Raw genomic sequence first — 21418 nt, forward strand, 5'->3', positions numbered from 1 at the left:
AACTTCAATTTAATAAAACAATGATGTTTAGACAATTTAAAAGCGGACGTTTCGACTTGTATTTAAGTCATCTTCAGCGCATATTATTCTCGGAAAGTATACAAATGTTGTACGCAATGAACATGTATATAAATTTATAAATCGCAGTAAAACGGCAGGGAGATCATCTTACGGTTAGACCCATGGAGGAAACGGACACTACAAATTTAGGTTAATAAGCCCAAGTTTGTGTGGTTCTAATGGACGTTTGTCAACCACCAGATCATTAGCCGGACTAAAATTAAGTGCACTCGTATACAGTTGATTCAAGAAATTACATTAACATGAGACAATAACATGAGACAATAACAATAATAAATTTTTCTGTGTATGACCTTAAGCATCAGGAAGTTTGTTTATTATTTCATTGTATATGTCAGGAAAGCATTCTGTGTCTGTTTGTGAATTTAAGCCGTTACGTTGTCGTTTAATATAAATCATTTTAGAAATTAACCTTTTGTAATAAAAGGTTTCTCTGTCTAAAATCTTCACGTCATCCCATTTAAAATCGTGATTAAAAAATTTATGTGAAAAAAATTTATACCAGTATAATGATCGTTTATTTATCATTTATATTTGTACCTTCGATGAAGGAAGTAACATATAGCTTTTAAGGGATTATTAGATTGGTATTCGTATATAGTTCATAAAGTTTTCCAATGACATATAAATTATCCATATTCATCATGATATTGTAAGTTACTCTTTACTCATTAAACTTTACATTGTTAATTTGATGTAAATCACTGATAAGTGCAACAATTTCTTAATTTGTATTTATTTAATTTAATTTTATTATTTTTAATTTTAATTCTGTTCACCGGTTATTGTCTCATGTTAATGTAATTTCTTGAATCAACTGTATACGAGTGCACTTAATTTTAGTCCGGCTAATGATCTGGTGGTTGACAAACGTCCATTAGAACCACACAAACTTGGGCTTATTAACCTAAATTTGTAGTGTCCGTTTCCTCCATGGGTCTAACCGTAAGATGATCTCCCTGCCGTTTTACTGCGATTTATAAATTTATATACATGTTCATTGCGTACAACATTTGTATACTTTCCGAGAATAATATGCGCTGAAGATGACTTAAATACAAGTCGAAACGTCCGCTTTTAAATTGTCTAAACATCATTGTTTTATTAAATTGAAGTTTTAACTATTAATGTTTTCTACTGGTCTTTTTAATCTGTACAACTCGTTACTAATAATGATCTTCAGCTCTCCATGCCTATCTTAATCATTTATTTTATTATTTGATTTAATATAATATTATGTTTAAAAATCTTGCTAATTATTAAATTTATATAATATTCAATCTAATTTATTTTACAGAAAACAATTCAAATTTCAAGTGTAAATGATGCAAAGAAATAAGCAATTTTTACTGCTTGTTTTATATTGGATGCTTTCATATAAATTATTAAAACGAAAGAAACTACATATGAGATGGTATAAAAGAAGGTGATATATGCGACCTATAAATCAATAAGGCATAAATATGGAGATTATGAAACACTTTTTCAAGATTTAAAAAATGAAAATGTTTTTTCGCTATACAAGAATGAATTTATCATTATTTAACAAGTTACGTCAATTAACGGAACCTTATTTAAAAAAGAATAGTTATCGAGCATTTCCTGCAGAACAAAGATTGATAATAGTGTTACGCGCGCGCCCGTGTCGTTACGGCCCTGCCGTTGTCCGGATCCCGTTGACAAGAAGATTGTTTATAAACAACAAGAGTCAGCTGACAATGAGTCGTTTCCCAGCTGTCAAGCTGCGCGGACGCGTTTTACATTCGGTGTTGTATTTCCGTGTGAAATCTTGTTATATTCTGTGTTTCCCTGTGTTTATTAAAGTTCTTGTGTTCTTTTATAAATACGAGTTCTTATTTACGAGTGCGCGAGCGTGAGCGCGAGCGAGTACGCGGGTGCCGATCCTTGTGTCGCGCGCGATCGATAGATATTGCGCAGACGCAACAATAGTATTAAGAAGATGCCGGACTCTCCTGTTTTATCGACTAAACCGATTATCATTTTGGGCACCGAAATCTTTTTGTTGATTACACAGAATAATAAACGTTTCTCCACGATTAAAGTATACATAGAAATTAAAAAGAAACCTCCCGGTTGTATGTTAAAAACAAAAGAAAATTGAAAAATTACAGTTTCTTTATCGGCTTTTAGTGTTAAGTCGTAACAATACTTGCTTAATATAAAAATTGTGCAGTTTATATCCATAAAATAAGATAGCTTCCTCTTCGAGATTGCATGAAAGAATATAAATGAATTTTCAGAAATGAGTTTAGAAGCCTAGTAAAAAATATTTAGGTGTTTAAAATTTCCATTTATATGTGTGTGTGTGTGTGGGAGATCGAGGTTCAGGAGTAAAACAGAGCAGTAGATTAACTGCGTGATATCGCGACAGACGGCGCTATCACGACGGTTTGTGTGACAAGGAGAGACAATCTCGTACCATCCTTCCCTTCCATCTTGCGTGTAATAGTATACATCAGTATACTATTAGTACTATACTATACATGTACGCGCACACTAAACCATTACACTCTTGCATTTTCATTCTCGTATTCGCGTCATAGATACTCGCTGTCGTGCGGCGCCATAACAATCGTACGCGTAACAAGCGCGAAAACAGCGTTACAACGTGTTACGTAGAAAATATTCTGTGTAAGTTATACAATATATATACACAATATATTGCAACGTTAATTTTTTTATCCTCCTCGGGTGTTAGAGAGGAGGTGAGAGGGAGCGAAACGTCGTCAAAAACACGACAAATAGAGAGTACTCGCGCTCGGAGGAACAGGGATGGAGGGTGTTCTGCGCGAGTCGCGGCGAAACGAAGGCCGTATCGAAAAATCGAAATTGGGCACCAGATACGGTTTTTCAGTTCGCTAAACGCCAAAATAACGTGACAAACGCTAGCCTTATTCGCCACGGACCGACTAGCTCACCTAACGGTAGAGGGGCAGGTCTATGGAAAAGGATGTTATAATTATTTTATACGAGACTTCAAGGAGATTCACAAATTCGAAAAGCACGACAAAATTTAAGGATCACAAAAAGTTAACAGTCAAATAAATTACGCGGACAGCATAAAAAAATATAACAAATTTATTTATAAAGAAAATAGAATAAAATAACAAATTAAAGAAAAATAATAGTAACATAAATTAGAGAATCAATGAAATATAACAAATAATAAGTGGACAGCGGTGATCATAATCATACGATAATCTGTCGAAATTCGCCAAACGTAAATCAGACGGATCGAATATTCACGCGAAACCGAAAATCTAAGAAAACGCTAAGACATTCCTTGTATTTCTTCTAGCCCGTTTTTATGGCCAGACTCTGCAAGGCCGAACGGCATCGAAAAACGTAACACTAATACCACAGACAAATTCTCGCTCTAATTTACTCGCTCTGATTTTCGATGGCGACACTCAAATCAACAGCAACGGGTTGAGGAATGCTTAATAATCTAGCGAGAATAAGTAATTAATTTGCTAAGACGAGAGGGCTCGCTTGCAACGAGCACAGTCAATGCGATTGATAATCGATAGTCGTCGGACGCCGCTTATGCCGCTCTTACTAGATATTTTCGATATAACGTTCCTAATATACGCGAATCTTTCGAATTTCGGCAGGCTCGAAATTTGTCGTAATCTATTACGCACCGCGACACATTCACACACCCGACAAATGTCACGAAGTAAGCACAGATCAACGTAATAAGCGCGGAAAGATACACACGCAAACTCACGAAACTCACACACACACGCTAATTACCACACGAAAATCGCAGATCGATTGCGGGGATGTCTTACGCGGTTTCGACAACTCTTTATGACAGCACGCATTCCTCGCGATTTACCGCGCATGTGGTCGATATACGAGAGCCGGTTACTACGCGTTTCGCAATATCCCGAATCACAGAGAGACGAACGGTTCCCTATCAATTTATGCCGACGTCACGATCGTCCTCGATGCCTCGGTCGCTTGTCTCCGGTCGTCCGAAACTCACCAAAATTGAAATCTCAGGGCAAAGCCCTCGCGAAAGCGAAACATGAAAATGGCGACGGCGACAGAACGGTCGGGTAACGGACGGAATCGTGTACGTGGCTTACAAAATAAAGATGGGCAACCTCAACCTCGCTCGCTCCTTTTCCAAAGGGATGCTCCTCAGCTCCGTTCCTAGGCGATAGCATACGAAAACGACACCAGCTGATACGACAACGAAATAGATTGCACGAGCGCCCGCACCAGAGTGTCTGCCTGGATCTTGCGATCCAGGGTCGATAACAGCGTCAATCCTGCGCGCAGGGGTGCACGGATGCGCGGCCAATCGCACCGTTATACGAAGGATTTCGCGGCGCCCCGCGACAACGCCGTATCGGGGGTCGTAATGGCCCCGATAATTTAAATCTGCTAAATTTGTGGCCCTTTATCGACGGTCTTCTCCAACCGATCTTTCGCCGCCGTTCTCTCAGGATAGCGGCGACTTGGCCCCTTTGTAATCCTGATCTTTACAGCCGTTTTGAGGGATGTTCTTCTTCCCTTTGCCGGGGTGAATGCCATCCGTGGTCCGGCGCTGTCCCGACTCAGAGATCCTCGGGCGTTATCGCAACATTGGAAATTAATGCTGGAGTTGAGGTGCTAATTTGATTGTCAAAGGATTGCTCCTCGTCTTCTTCTCGATCGATCCGACGGGTTGCCCAATAACAAAATTAATATAACATAAAAAAATAACAATTAAGAACGCGAAATAATAATAATCGCTCGTCTCTCCGGAGATCTAGATACGGCTCTCGCAATCTTATCTGGCCTGACCGCTTGGCTCGCGCCTGGTTAAGATTTTCGGGACAGATGGACGCGCGTCGGGACGGCAACGTCATAATATATATACAGGGTGGTTTAAAAGTCTGGAAACGGTCAATTATCTCCGAAAATAGTGGTCCTGTGGGAAAATGTTTCAGACAAAAGCTATAGGGTTTTAAGTAACGCATTACACAGTAATATTACTATGATCTTGAAGAGTGTTGTTAAGGTTACGTCAAGATCACCTTCAATTTCTTAAATAGAACCACCTATTTTTTATTACATATTCTTGTAGCTTATTTCGAGAGCTTTCCAAAACACTATAATTAAGTTAGTTTTCATTAAGTACTTTCCGAGTTATGAGGCTTCAAAGTTACAGTACCGTCGGCATTAGCATTACCCAAGGTATACCATGTGGAGGTTGCACGGTCGGATTTACACCTCGTGTGTGTATGTGTGTGTGCGTGCGTGCGTGCGTGCGTATGTATGTGCGAATGTATGGATAAAGAAAAAGGTGAGAAATCTAATTTATCTAATGTTCGAATTGACGTCCTTCGGCAGTTATATAGTGGGCTAATCTTTCGTAGAAGTTATTCAATGTATTTCCTATTTGAGCAGGCGTGATAAATGCAGCTTCATTTGTTATTCGAGCCCAAGTTCCAAATTACGAAACTTTGTTTCATAAACCTTATTTTTCAACTTAGCATTCAACATTTGATAAATTAGATTTCTTTTCACCTTTTTCTTTATCCATACATTCACATATATATACGCACGCACGCACACGCACACAATTATACAAACACACACACACACACACACACACACACATATATATACAGGGTGAGTTTTAATGGTTATGTCAATCTTGTTATCATATGGGAGATTACCGATCGCAATTTTAATAAATTGATTGATACATAGATGTCAGTTAATTGAATCGACCGTATCGAAGGCCGAAATATAATGTGTACAATTAAAGCAAGTTAAAAGCTGAAATTATGTAGTGTGGATTTATTATTATTATTAAAGCTACGCATTTATTATTATTATTATTATTATTATTATTATTATTAAATATATATGTTATTATATTTATTATTATTATTATTATTATTTTACTGTGATCAAATTAGGGATTTATTATTATACATATTCGATATATTAAAACGGAAGAAATACATATTTAAAAATTCAATTCAAATTTAACACTTTAACGTTTTATGTAAAACTTTATTTCAAATTCCGTATATATTTTTAGGATAAATTTTTATTGTTTTATATGCTAAAAATATGCAGCAAAAAATTTTCTTCCTTCTTAAAATAAAATTACGCAATTGTTTCATAAGAATGTATTTCTTGTGGAACAATTGCGTAATTTTTTTCAAAAAGGCAGAAATACTACATACCTTTAGCGTATAACAATAATAAAAATTTTTATCATAAAAAATAAATGCGGAATTTGAAATAAAGTTTTACATAAAACGTTAAAGTGTTAAATTTGAACTGAATTTTTAAATATATTCTTACTGCTTTAATATATTAAATATGTATATGTAGCTTTAATAATAATAATAATAATAATAACAATAATAATAATAATAATAATAAATAATAATAATAATAATAAATGCGTAGCTTTAATAATAATAATAAATCCACACTACATAATTTCAGCTTTTAACTTGCTTTAATTGTACACATTATATTTTGGCCTTCGATACAGTCGATCCAATTAACTGACATCTATGTATCGATCAATTTATTAAAATTGCGATCGGTAATCTCCCGCATGATAAAAAGATTGACACAACCATTAAAACTCACCCTGTATATATATATAGGGTGTATCAGACCACTCGTTCCAGCCAAATATCTCGAAAACCGAGAACGGCAGACAAAAATATTTCAGACAAAAGTTGAAGAGTTTCGAGCAACGCATTACATAGTAATATTGGTATGTCCTTGAATAGCGTTATCAAGGTCACGTAAAGGTCATCTTAAATTTCTTAAATGGAACCCCCTATTTTTCATTACATATTCTTATAGCTTATCTCGAGAGCTTTCCAAAACACTAAAATAAAATATTTTTTCGTTGAGTACTTTTCGAGTTATGAGGCTTGAAATAATTTCTTAATTCTACATAAACCATAAAATATCTAGTAAAATATTCATTTTTCGATTATCTTACCTTAATAATTTTATATACAAAATAATGAGAGGAATCAATTGGTGTAAAGAAAACACATAATTGTTTCGAAGAAAAAATATGTAATTTGCAATTAACAATTACATATTTCTTCTTAAATCTATCGCTCGTTCTTGTTACTGTTTTGCTCACTCTCGATTCTTGGGTTCGCTTATCTTTCCGAGCTGTCTATCACGATTGTCAAGTGTAACGGAGAAAGCAAAACCATGAGTAGAGAGCGAACGAGATGACCTATCATTAAAGAGTTCCGAAGTCTCTTACAATCGGTTTCTTCGCTTCCTCTCCCCATTCGTAATTCACGAAAATGTAAACATATAAAATAAAAATTAAAATAAAAAAAATGAATATAAAATAAAAATTGAAACTTTTATTTTTAATTTCATCCCTCGGCGGAGCTGCAACCGCTAGAGGGCGCGTCCCCCGGGTGACGGATGGGGGAGAGCCCATCGGGCCCTATGGGCTCGAAGGGTAAGAGAGAAATTAAATACCTCTTGTGGACCAACAGCAATAAAGCAATGAATAAAACGATTATTGGATATACTACCCCAGGTGGCAGCCCAAACAAATTGGAAATCCACCCTCTAAGGAGGCAGACCCTACGGATTCTGGGGAGGATCAATCATTGCTTCAATCAACAATAAACATCGGATCTGCGAAACGAGGTAACTGGCGAGGATGAGTATCCGCAAATATGGGAGAAGTTGGAAATGGAAATGTCAACATAAAGCTATTCAAACACAACAGTATTCAAGAATCAACACCATCTTAAACAGACCAAGATCTCATTCCTTAAGTGATAACGCATCTAACGCATACTAACTGGATAAGTAAAGAAAAGTAAACAAAAAAGACTAAGAAACAGTCCTAATGATCACAATCAAAATAGAATCAGTAAACAATTAAAAATAAATGAATATTGGCTTGCAGCGCCAATGCTCACAAAAAATAGATTTGAAAGTCTCGACAATACTAGTAACGAAATTGCAGACTCACCAGTACAAGAGAAACTATATAAACTCCCACCAATATTCGTTGATGGTGTCAGCAATATTCAACTATTAACACAGTTATTAAAGGATATAGCTGAGAATGATTATGACCTAAAAGTATTAAGCAACGATCAGGTAAAAATACAACTCAAAACTGACATTGAATACACAAATATAATTAAACTATTACAATCAAGAGGAACGGAGTTCCACACTTATAGATCCAAACAGGAAAGAAGTTTTACAGTGGTCATAAAAAATATACACTAATACAGACTCAACTAATACAGAAAATATCAAGCACACACTAGAAGAACTAAGTCATATGGCAGTAAATATATGGAACATAAAACAGAGGAACTAAAAATCCTCTACCAATCTTTACGGTAGACCTAAAACCAAATATAAACAATAAATCAATTTACGAAGTTAAAAACCTATTACACTGCCGTATCATAATTGAACCCCCTCATCCAAGAAGAGACATACCGCAATGTGAGAACTGCTATGGCCACACCAAATCATATTGTTACCATAAAGCGAGATGCAAGAGGTGGAATGCCCACCTCTCCGACCCACGTACTATGGGTCGGTGGACCGTCGGGGCCATCCGGCCCTGTCTTGGCGAGTGGCTAGACAGGGCTCACGGGGAGGTCACTTTCCGTCTGATGCAGGTGCTCACCGGGCATGGTTGCTTTGATGAGTACCTGTGTCGGATCAAGAAGGAAAGCACCACGTCGTGCCACCATTGCGGTGCAGCTCGAGATATGGCGCAGTACACCCTGGCGGAATGCCAGGCGTGGGAAATGCTGCGCCGTGAGCTCACCGCCGCCGTCGGTGGAGATCTCTCGCTGCCAGTCCTTGTGTCTAGGATGGTGGGCAGCGAGAGTACATGGAAGGCAGTCGCCTCCTTTTGCGAGCAAGTAATGCTGCAGAAGGAGGCGGCGGCGGCTGCGGCTGCTGCGGCAGTCGCCACCAGCAGCAGTGAGGAGAGCGGGGAGGAGCAAGAGGAGGAGGAGGAGGATGCGAGTGGGACGACCGCGAGATCGTCAACCACCACTTTTCCTCCATTCGCGAGGCTACGGCCTCGGGTCAGACCAAGGGGGGAACGTCGTCGCCGTCGCCTTCCTCACAAAGAGGAAGGTGACATTAAGGAGGGGAGCGAGAGGTCGGAGGACCAACCTCTAACTAATGCTCCCCCCACTTATCCCCCCCTTCAAACACCCAAACGGGATGGCGAGGAGGAGAGATTTGCCTCCCTCCTCACGGTCGCCGCGGCGCGACCACGTAAAGGAAGAGGGGTCACGGCCCCTCTTCGCACGTGCGGCATGCCGCATTCGTTGTGAGTGTTCAGCCGGGGGAAGGTTTACTCCCCTAGTAAGCACTACTTACATGGGGGAGGCCCGCCTCCTCCCGTCAGGAGTCAGCCCGCACCAGCCGCCAAGGCGGTGGCTGCAGCCCTCCCTCGGGTACCCGGTCACTGTGAGCGGGGGCTGTCAGTGGCCAAAGTAGGTATCCGGGGAAGGTGGGCGAACGGTGTGGCTCCGTTTGCCCACAAAGTGGAAGAAGGGGAGGGCAGCATCGCCCTCCCCGGGAAAGAGACCCGGCGGCAAGCACAAAAACCAAGTCGTCGGGTCCCAAGCGCGGAGGGGACCCACAGTCGAGAGCTCGAAGTATTGCAACAGCGAGTCCCGAGTTCCCGCCTGCTCCTCCAATGCGCGAGGAAGGCCACCTCAGGGGTTTTAGTGTAGACCGGCTATTGCCAACACTTGGCACAGCCGGGAGTCCCACATAACCCTCGCCTCTCCCCCGAGAGCGAGGGTATGCATAAAGCATTTCCCCTGAGTCACAAAAAAATGCATAAAATGCGCAGGGTATCGTCACTTTGCTGACTGCAAGAGAAAAGAAAGATCAGATCAAGTAAAATGCGTATTATGTCTTAGGAACCACCCGGCAAACTATAAAGGGTGCTCAGTGTACAAAGAGCTACAATGCGCTAAATATCCAAAATTAAGACCAAAAAACCTACAAACTCTAGCGACAGGCAAGAAAACGAAAGGCACACCAAACAGAAAATATAACCTATTCATTTACACGGTCGGGTGTTACCTACGCTCAAGCTTCCAAAACTCAGGAAGGCTACAGAAATAAAATTATGACACCAATAAATGATGCAAACAAGAACGAATCAGCACACGTAAGCAACGCGAAACACCTAACAGAAGTCTTTAAGGAGTTTCTAATACAACTGAATATCATGTCAAACCTAGACAAATTGTCGTCACATTCAATACATTAAAAGTAGCTATCTGGAATGCAAACGGGCTTTTCCAACACACCCTCGAATTAAAAACCTTCATAACAACACAAAAAATTGATATAATATTATTATCGGAAACGTATTTTACACAAAAAATTACTTTTCTACGCCGAATTACAAATGTTACCAGACAAGACACCCAGACGGTAAAGCTCATGAGGGAACGGCAATTATTGTGAATGCTAATATCAAACATTATGTGGGTAACTCCTATGGCGAAAAACACATTCAGGCTACTACCATAGTTATAAAAGATCGTTCAGGTCCAACAGTACAGTTCAGGTTACAGTAGCGGTAGTTTATTGCCCCCCGAAACACAAAATTACAGAAGATAAATTCTTGCACTTTTTCAATGCACTGGGAAATCGATTTATAGCCGACGGTGACTATAACGCGAAACATCATTAATAGGGCTCAAGACTGATAACACCCAAAGGACGTCAATTATTGCAAGCAATGGACTTTTTAAGCTTGCATGCAATATCAACAGGACAACCGACATATTGGCCTACGGATATGCAAAAAATACCCGATTTGATTGACTTTTGCATCATAAGGGAAATTTCAAGGAGTTACTTCCACTGCGAATGGTGCTTTGAATTTGTCATCCGACCACTCTCCAATACTTGTAACTATGAGTTCCTATGTGCAAGGAAAAACAGCCAAATGCAAACTGCACAACTATAAAACAAACTGGACTCTCTTCCGTGAAAAAATAGAGGACTCTTTAAATGCAAATATTACTCTGATGAAAAATGATGAGGACATAACCACAGCAGTCCAGATATTCAATGATTGTATACATCAAGCAGCCTGGGAATCCACACCAGCAAACCACAATTCCAATCCCGTAACGCAAAATTCTACAACAGTCAAAGAACTACTTGTAACGTGCGGTTTCGCGTACCGCGGAATCTCTGGGTGCGGATAGCCGTCGGATTCAGATGGCGGATGTAAGAAGAAACTGTGTGTATGTGTGTTAAATATGTTTATTGAATCTCTGTGTGTGGTGTACAAAAGTATGAATATGCGTGTGTGTGTACATATGTATGTGAACACGTGTGAGTATGCGTGTGTATGTGTGTGTAAGTGTACGCGCGTATGTGAACGCGAACGAGTGAGCGTGTGTGTGTATATGTGTATCGATACGCTTGCCGCGGGCCGAGGATCTACGGGATCCCGGCGCGAAGTATCTGTCGTGTGGAATAATCGGCGGAAGCTGCGATTTATAAAATGCGTTTTATATAATCTGGCCGTGGACGTGTTACAGATCTTAAGGGCAGTCTACAATGGCAGTAAGCAGTATAGAGTAAAGAGTAAGCTTTATGGAATTACTTCACTCCTGTCTACAATGACGGGACAATGCGAGTAATGATTAACCAATCAGCGAATAGACCATCTGAAACTGTAGACAGTGACAGAAGACAATGATTACGATTCGTACACCACTTCCAACAGAATTGCGGCTTTCTGTCACATTAATGTGAGTAATAAATAACGTAAAGATATGTTTTAATTTCTCATACCAAAGTAATGTCATTTATACTATATACTTACTGGTACCTTGCTCAAGGTGATAGTGCCAGGTCAAAACATGTGGAATATAGACTTGGAAAATCTACGGTGCATTCTGTCATTAATGAAACATGCAGAGCACTATGGTTTGCATTGAATCTTATTGTATTGAAACCCATAAATCGTTTTGGCTGGGAGAGAATCAGTGAGGAATTTATAGTGAAATGGCAATTCCCAAACTGCTTAGGAGCATTAGATGGAAGACATATGCGTATTCAAGCTCCTCCTCAGTCAGGATCTTTCTTTTATAATTACAAGCAATTTTTTAGCTTAATGTTGCTTGCAATGTGATGCCAACTATAAGTTTACCTGGATTGATATTGGCCAATATGGTAAGTTCATAGAAATTGTAACTATTGAAAACTATTGCACACAATGACTGCATTCCGATATTCATTGTTAGTACTGAAAATCTGTAGTGTACATGACGTAAACTATAGAATTTCAGTACTGGTAGTGAATATCGGAACGCAGCCAATATCTATTTCACGTGATAAATTAATGTGATTTACAGGTTCCATCAGCGATGGTGGCGTATGGGCAAATACACATTTTGCACAGGATTTGCAGAATGGAGCCATTGATCTGCCCACTCCAAGACCACTACTTGAGAGAAATATACCTTTTCCATTTATGTTTGTGGCAGATGAGGCATTTCCTCTAACTACGTATCTGATGCGTCCATATCCACGTAAAAATAGAGGTCAATTGACAAACGATATGCGTATTTTTAATTATAGATTATCTCGTTGTCGCCGAACAATTGAAAATACTTTTGGGATTCTCACGGCACGTTGGCAAATCCTACAGAAGGCTCTTTGTATGTCTATAGAGAATTCTGAGATGTTATTTAAAATACTAGAGTATGCCTTTACAATTTTATAATGATGAGTGAGGAAGAATTGCCTGTGCATAACAAACGTTATTGTCCACCGGATTTTGTTGATCGCGAAGAAAATTACATTATAAAAGAAGGACGTTAGAGACAGCAACATTCAGCCTATTTTCAGGATTTGGGTAGAGTAGGAGCAAATCGAGCTGGAGCTGTCCCAAAAGGTTTAAGAAATTATTTGCGAGATTATTTTGTTTTTCCTATTGAAGAATCTCAGGCACCTTGGCAATATGAAGCTGCTCTCGCAGCTGTACGAATTAATCCACCTGCTATCAACCACTAATTTAGATGCTTTATTTTACTAAATATTTTATTTATGTTTCACACATTAAGCTTTATTAATTAATATAAGTAATATATAGATAGGTAATATATAAAAATAACATAAGACTGATTTGTTTGTTATACAGGTTGCGCTGTTCATTATATAGATAGATAATATATAGAAATAACATAATACTGATTTGTTTGTTATACAGGTTGCGCTGTTTATTAAATGTTATTTATATTCTGTGCATATAATTTTAATTTTTTACATTAATAAACTCTAGCACACTTTTTATAATATTACATTCCCTTTATTTATTTAAAAATAATTCCTTTATATACAGGGCGATCCTGAAAAACGATCCGTCTATAAAATGACATATTCCTGACACCATTCTAAGACAATTTTTCTTTTACCAAAATTTGATTTGAAGCGTAGTTTTTGAATTATGAGCAAAAATAGTAAATCACGCGTCGGGTACAGAAGGCAGGCAGGAGCGGCGCGGTGTGCCGCGAGCGCGGGCGCAGCTGACCGCCCGACGGGTGATTATCACCGCATGAGTCGCTAACTATTTTATCTTATAACATAAAATTATGCTTTAAATAAAATTTTGGTAAAGAAGAAAATGTCTTAGAATTACGTCAGAAATACGTGTTGCTTAAAATAACGTTATTTTAATAATGAAAAGTTGTTCCGGATCGCCGACCGTCCGACGTTGCAATCAGCTGATTGCTACACGCGATGTGTGTATGGCGGAGTGTGTGCGTAAGAGAGAGAGAGAAAGAGAGAGAAAGAGGGAGAGAGGGAGGGTAGGAGGGACAGACATTCATACACACGCACGCACTTTTTTTCTCGCTCTCTTTCTCTCTTTTACGCAACACTCATACACTCTCTCATTCAGTCTCTCACTCACACTCTCTCGATCACTCACTCACTCACTCACCTGCTTACTCACTTGCTCATTCACCTTGTAGCAGCGTAGCGAATCTTCATGCTATGTATTGTTGTATCTGCTGCACGGTTATGATTGCTAGAGATGCGCGACACATTGAAATTTTTTCGATTATTAGTCTCACACTCGATTGACACAATACAGATTACGCGATAACGAGTTTACTGTTTATTCACTCACTATTGATTTATCGATACCAAAAATTACTTTCAAAGAAACGCGAATGCAAACAGCACATGACTCGACGCGAAGCGACGGACCGCGGAGACTGCGCGACCACAAGAGTTATGTTGCCAGAAACGCGACACGCGACATCTAACAAACGACTTGCGCGTGGCGCGTGATTGACGCGAGATAAGACGAACGATCGGCTAAAACCTTCGCATTGCGAATGCGGTAGAAAACATGAAACGTATAATGACATACTTAAAAAATTAATTATTTATAATAAATAATTTTTAATAAATAATTAATTTTTTAAGTATGTCATTATACGTTTCATGTTTTCTACCGCATTCGCAATGCGAAGGTTTTAGCCGATCGTTCGTCTTATCTCGCGTCAATCACGCGCCACGCGCAAGTCGTTTGTTAGATGTCGCGTGTCGCGTTTCTGGCAACATAACTCTTGTGGTCGCGCAGTCTCCGCGGTCCGTCGCTTCGCGTCGAGTCATGTGCTGTTTGCATTCGCGTTTCTTTGAAAGTAATTTTTGGTATCGATAAATCAATAGTGAGTGAATAAACAGTAAACTCGTTATCGCGTAATCTGTATTGTGTCAATCGAGTGTGAGACTAATAATCGAAAAAATTTCAATGTGTCGCGCATCTCTAGCAATCATAACCGTGCAGCAGATACAACAATACATAGCATGAAGATTCGCTACGCTGCTACAAGGTGAATGAGCAAGTGAGTAAGCAGGTGAGTGAGTGAGTGAGTGATCGAGAGAGTGTGAGTGAGAGACTGAATGAGAGAGTGTATGAGTGTTGCGTAAAAGAGAGAAAGAGAGCGAGAAAAAAAGTGCGTGCGTGTGTATGAATGTCTGTCCCTCCTACCCTCCCTCTCTCCCTCTTTCTCTCTCTTTCTCTCTCTCTCTTACGCACACACTCCGCCATACACACATCGCGTGTAGCAATCAGCTGATTGCAACGTCGGACGGCCGGCGATCCGGAACAACTTTTCATTATTAAAATAACGTTATTTTAAGCAACACGTATTTCTGACGTAATTCTAAGACATTTTCTTTTTTACCAAAATTTTATTTAAAGCATAATTTTATGTTATAAGATAAAATAGTTAGCGACTCATGCGGTGATAATCACCCGTCGGGCGGTCAGCTGCGCCCGCGCTCGCGGCACGCCGCGCCGCTCCTGCCTGCCTTCTGTACCCGACGCGTGATTTACTAACTATTTTTGCTCATAATTCAAAAACTACGCTTCAAATCAAATTTTGGTAAAGGAAAAATTGTCTTAGAATGGTGTCAGGAATATGTCATTTTATAGACGGATCGTTTTTCAGGATCGCCCTGTATAATAATATATTATACAGGATGATTTATTTTAATCTTAACAAGCAAATATTTTGAAAAATATGCGAGATACGAAAAAATTTTTTACACAAAAGTTATATGGTTTTAAAGGAGACATAAGATGGTGTCATTAATTTGACCTTAAATAGTTACTTGAAGGTTACGTGAAGGTCACCCTCAGTTTTTTAAATGGAACTGCCTTTTTTATTACATATTCTTGTAGCTTATCTTATGAGCTTTCCAAAACACTATAATTAAGTTAGTTTTCATTAAGTACTTTCCGAGTTATGAGGCTTGAAATCGTTTCTAAATTTTACATAAACCGTAAAATATCTTGTAAAATATTCATTTTTCGATTATCTTACCTTAATACTTTTATGTACAAAATAATGAGAGGAATCAATTGGTATAAAGAAAACACATAGTTATTTTTAAGAAAAAATATGTAATTGTTAATTGCAAATTACATATTTTTTTTCGAAACAACTATGTGTTTTCTTTACACAAATTAATTCCTCTCATTATTTTGTACATAAAAGTATTAAGGTAAGATAATCGAAAAATGAATATTTTACAAGATATTTTACGGTTTATGTAAAATTTAGAAACGATTTCAAGCCTCATAACTCGGAAAGTACTTAATGAAAACTAACTTAATTATAGTGTTTTGGAAAGCTCATAAGATAAGCTACAAGAATATGTAATAAAAAAGGCAGTTCCATTTAAAACATTGAGGGTGACCTTCATGTAACCTTCAAGTAACTATTTAAGATCAAATTAATGACACCATCTTATGTCTCCTTTAAAACCATATAACTTTTGAAACATTTTTTCGTATCTCGCATATTTTTCAAAATATTTGCCTGTTAAGATTAAAATGAATCACCCTAAAATCACCCTATAATTAACCCCTCCACAGTCCAGCGAAAAGAAACTTTCCGTGCCAAAAGTGTGTTGAAGAAAAAAATTTTTTAAATTGCATGAATACGTTGCATAAATATTATTGAGGTCGCCGAATCCGAATCTGAAGCCAAAATTACAAAATTCAAAATGGTGAATCCAATATGGCGGATCAAAATTCAAAATAATTTTGGATTTCAATAAAAATATGTATCATTTTTGAGGTTGCAAAATCCAAACCTAATATCAGATTTTCCAAATTGAAAATGGCAAATCCAATATGGCGGACCAGAGTTCGAACAAATAGTTGACATACATAAAGGTTGTATATTTCTCTTCAATTATTTTTAAATCCCGCTCTCTGCCGAACCCAGAGTCACGAATCGAGGACGTGGCGGTTATTGACTCCGTTTTTTTATTTTTTTTTATTTCTTGAAAACTGGTATACGTTTCCACTTCTGTGCAAACAGCTTGATTTGATAATTCGTGACTCTAGATTCAGCAGATAGCGGGATTTATAAGTAATTGAAGAAAAAAGTGTACATCTTTTATGTATGGCAACTATTTGTTCTGGTCCGCCATATTAAATTTGCAATTTTTAATTTGGAAAATCTGATATTAGATTCGAATTCGGCGACCCCAAAAACGATAAGAAACCCATATTTATTCAAACCCAAAATTATTTTGAATTTTGATCCGCCATTTTGAAGTTCGAAATTCTAATTTCAGATTCGAATTCAGCGACCTCAGAAACCTTAAAATACTCAAGGACAATCAAATCGTAACAGTAATAACATGTTTTTTTCAAGATGCCCCTATAGGGGCCATGAAGCAAAAGTGGCACGAATTTTTTTGGCCCCTATAGGGGTTCCTGACAGTGAAGGGGTTAATAATTTTATAATCTTATATATCTTCTCTTTGTAACAAGTTAAAAAATAACACTTAAATCTGCAACAAATTAAAATTTCTGCAACATAAATCAATTTCTGCAACATAAATAAATCTATTTCTGCAATATAAATAAACCTCTATTTCTGAAACATAAATTTTTATTTCTAAATCTGCAAAAATAATTTTCAGAAAATAAAACTAATATATAATAATACATGACATTAAACTTATCTCTACTATCTCACTCATCAATTTTTACATATTTTTCATTTATGTAATGCAGAATATCTAACATGCATTGAAATTTCTTTGCCTCCTTTACTTTTGTTAGTGCCACTTAGATTGCTCCTGAGATGGGATCTAGGGTTGCTGCAGGAGTAGGTGCTGGATTTTGTTTTGCAACCAATGCCTGTGAAACTTGCACAGTCAGATTATTTAATCCTTCAGATTGTTTAATGTATGCGTCTGTGAGATCATCATTCATTTTCCTTTTCTTCTTATTAAAATTGTCAGGTACAGGAACTGTCTTCGCTGTAGCTTGAGTCATTGTTCGCAGGATTTGTTGTGCAGTTTCCTCTCTTGCTGACACTGGTTCAATTTGTGTTATAGATGAAGATGGTGTTTGGCATTAAAACTGTGCTTGTGTTTGCTGAGCTGACGCCTGAAGTGATATTCCTGGAAACTCAAAAGTGGTAGACTCAGATGTCGTGTCATTACCTAAAAATAAATAAATTTCACTGTTACATATATATATATATATATATATATATATATATATCACATTTGTTAAATCATTCAGCATATGATGCAATACATACTGGATAATAATGATTCATAGAAATATGATGATGTCCAGTTAGTGCTAGGAATTTGTATAGGTGTAATACGATGAGATACAGGCGTCTTAACATTTTGTAATGATACAACTACTTTAAATAGGGTAGGAGATGAGATGGCTATTTCATTTGATGCAGGTATAGCTTTTTTGACATAGTTACTAGAAGTTCTTAACACATAAAATATTACTTTTATAATATCACATTATAATCATTGTAAATACATAATATTGATTTTTTAATATTATTTTAATTAAATGGTCAACATACTTCCGAAGTATGATAACTTCACGCAGGAAACTATCGCATAATTCATACAATTCCCATTCAGGAACATATATAGGCTGGGCTCCTTGTCCAGATTTTCCTTTCAATAATTACTTTACACCGCTCCTTTCCATATCTTTGTCGAATTTTGTAAAATTCCTTCTCAGCATCTGAATCTGCATAATGCAAATAGGAAACATTAATCATATTTTTAACTATACATTCTCACAAGTACCATAACCTCAACTCCCGCTAAATAGATGCATTAAATATATGCAAATTTACTCACCAGAAATATTTTTTAATATTTCACTCAGAGGCCTAGACAAGTTCTTTATTTACATTTTCATATTCCTTTTGTTTTTTGTCCCATAATACAGGGTTAGCTTTCACAATAGCAATAAGTTCTTTTTGATACGTTATTGTATCATTTTCGATGTTTTCTTCATTTTCTTTATTTTCTTCATATTCATAGCCATCAACGCCTTTCACATAATAATCGTTATTATCCATTTTATATGTGGTTGTGTTCGTTTACGTGTGTTCGTTATTTTTTCTCGCAGAGGATGCTTAGGTGAGAGAGATTCAGGTTGTATAAACTGATGACTATCTTAATGATGTGTATTTACAAAATGTACAATCTTAATATCTAGTTATGTACATGGCCTTAGGCCGGTCGTGCTTTATGTTAATCGCTCTCGGTAGGTGATTGGTGGAAGCGTTTTGGTAACGCGCAAGGACCCCAGAGGCGGGTGCTGTTGTTCTCGTCGACCAATGGTGTCTCCGTTTGCACTGCAACGGAAGCGGAAGGTGACTCCCAGTCACTGTCCGACTGGACAGCTCGCTCGACGGTGATTGGCTGCGTCTGTGTTCCTCGGTGCACCTTGGCTGAGCGGGTTTGCGTGCAGTGGTCTCTCCTTCTAACCGGTGATGCTGGCAACGGAGATAGTAGCCCTGGACAATTCCAAGGGCCAGTCAGAGAAGTGTATCTGCGTCGGATGTCCCACGGGCCAAGGAGATCTCTGGTAGACCTGGTAAATATAGGCGGCTCCAGGTCCAGCGGCGTTAGCTTCCACGGTATTAGCTGGAAGGTTACTCGTCTTTCCGGTACCTCCGCTGGTTCACACGGCTGCCTCACTAACCTGGGTGATCAGGGCGAGATGAGCGACCGTGGAATTCAGCTCTACCGGCGGTGAATCCTGTGGAACCAAAAAGGTCCCGGCAGGAAAATTGCGTAGCGTAATGCTTCGCTTTACGGAGCACTGAGGGTCTATCAAAAGAGTTTTGGCGTAGCTGCGGTTCGAGTATTCTCTTGCCTTGCTCAGTCGTGACTCGATTTTCCGTCGCTGCGTCCGGCCTTATATACTGAAGCTGCCGGGCTTCACTTACGCGAAAAGGTTTGCCCTCATTGCCATCTGTCGACCGGCCTGCAATTCAGCTCGGAGGAATCCCCTAGCTGTTCGCGCTACCGTGCGCGTATCGCGCGCGCGGGCTGTCGTGTGGTAGGCGCCCAGTGCGGTATGCCGGTACGCTCTTGTGGCGTATGACAAAACGTCACATATAAAAATATATGAAAACACGAATCGCGCAAATAAATCGTTCATGTACCTATACTGTCAGCACCACGAACAGTTACCACTCTCAGCACATCAACAAATTGACACAATTAAATTTTCGCGCCTCAACACTCATTGGCTGACAGTAAGATAAGGAGTAAGATAGGAGTATGAAATGGGAATTGCCCATTTCGTTACTCCCAGTCTTACATCACTAAAACAATACACTCTCTACTCTTAAGCGTCGTCTACAATGAGATTTTAAGGAGACTTAAGGCCATGGCACACAAAAAAACGTAAGCAATAAAACGTAGTCAGTAAGCAAATTGACCAATCATGATTGAGCAGTAAGGCAGCCATATTAAAACGTAAGAAAACGTAAGAATTCCGATTGGTCGATTTCCTTACTGACTACGTTTTACTGCTTACGTATTTTTGTGTGCCAGGGCCCTTAAGGCGTAAGACTTAAGTCTCTTTAAAATCTCATTGTAGACGCCGCATTGCAACTTTGTTACTGCCATTGTAGATAGCCCTTTAGGCTGATATTACATATGTCGTACGACGAACTTTTCGAACGTTCTGATTGGTTGGTGACGAGAGATAAGTGGGGTGCTTCCATTGGAGAAGTACTATATTTATTGTCGGAAAAAAGTTGGGCTACAACGAACATTTTACGACGGTCGTAACAGTTCTAACCTACAATTGTATGTAGCTGTTCTATCATACCATGTGTACAATTTCCAAAACACTATAATTAAGTTAGTTTTCATTAAGTACTTTCCGAGTTATAAGGCTTGAAATAATTTCTTAATTTTACATAAACCGTAAAATATCTTGTAAAATATTCATTTTTCGATTATCTTACCTTAATACTTTTACGTACAAAATAATGAGAAGAATCAATTGGTGTAAAGAAAACACATAATTGTTTCGAAAAAAAATGTAATTGTTAATTGCAAATTACATTTCTTTTTTCGAAACAATTATGTGTTTTCTTTATACCAATTGATTCCTCTCATTATTTTGTACATAAAAGTATTAAGGTAAGATAATCGAAAAATGAATATTTTACAAGATATTTTACGGTTTATGTAAAATTAAGAAATTATTTCAAGCCTCATAACTCGGAAAGTACTTAATGAAAACTAACTTAATTATAGTGTTTTGGAAAGCTCCCGAGATGAGCTACAAGAATGTGCAAAAATATATAGGGTATTCCATTTGAAAAATTCAAGGTGACCTTCATGTGACCTTCCAATGACTATTCAAGGTCAAAGCATTGCCACCATTTTATAGCTCTCTTTAAACCAAACAACTTTTATTTGAAACATTTTTCTCTAAAATGCTTTATTT

At 38.1% G+C, this 21418-nt stretch overlaps 2 pseudogenes across 1 annotated transcript; both read left to right on the plus strand.

The window, feature by feature from the left end:
- Positions 1 to 1407: 1407 nt before the first annotated feature.
- LOC145966894 (uncharacterized) overlaps positions 1408 to 21418 on the plus strand; it is a 47779-nt pseudogene continuing 27768 nt past the window's right edge.
- LOC145966273 (uncharacterized) lies at positions 11833 to 13155 on the plus strand (annotated as a pseudogene). The gene is made up of 3 exons (XR_014437004.1): positions 11833 to 11886; positions 11963 to 12312; positions 12495 to 13155. The product of XR_014437004.1 is annotated as an uncharacterized LOC145966273 (transcript).

This window comes from Camponotus vicinus, unplaced genomic scaffold (assembly GCF_025532165.1).
Source record: "Camponotus vicinus isolate PSW18456_S1 unplaced genomic scaffold, iyCamVici1.0 SCAF_2, whole genome shotgun sequence".
Taxonomy (NCBI): Eukaryota; Metazoa; Arthropoda; class Insecta; order Hymenoptera; family Formicidae; genus Camponotus; species Camponotus vicinus.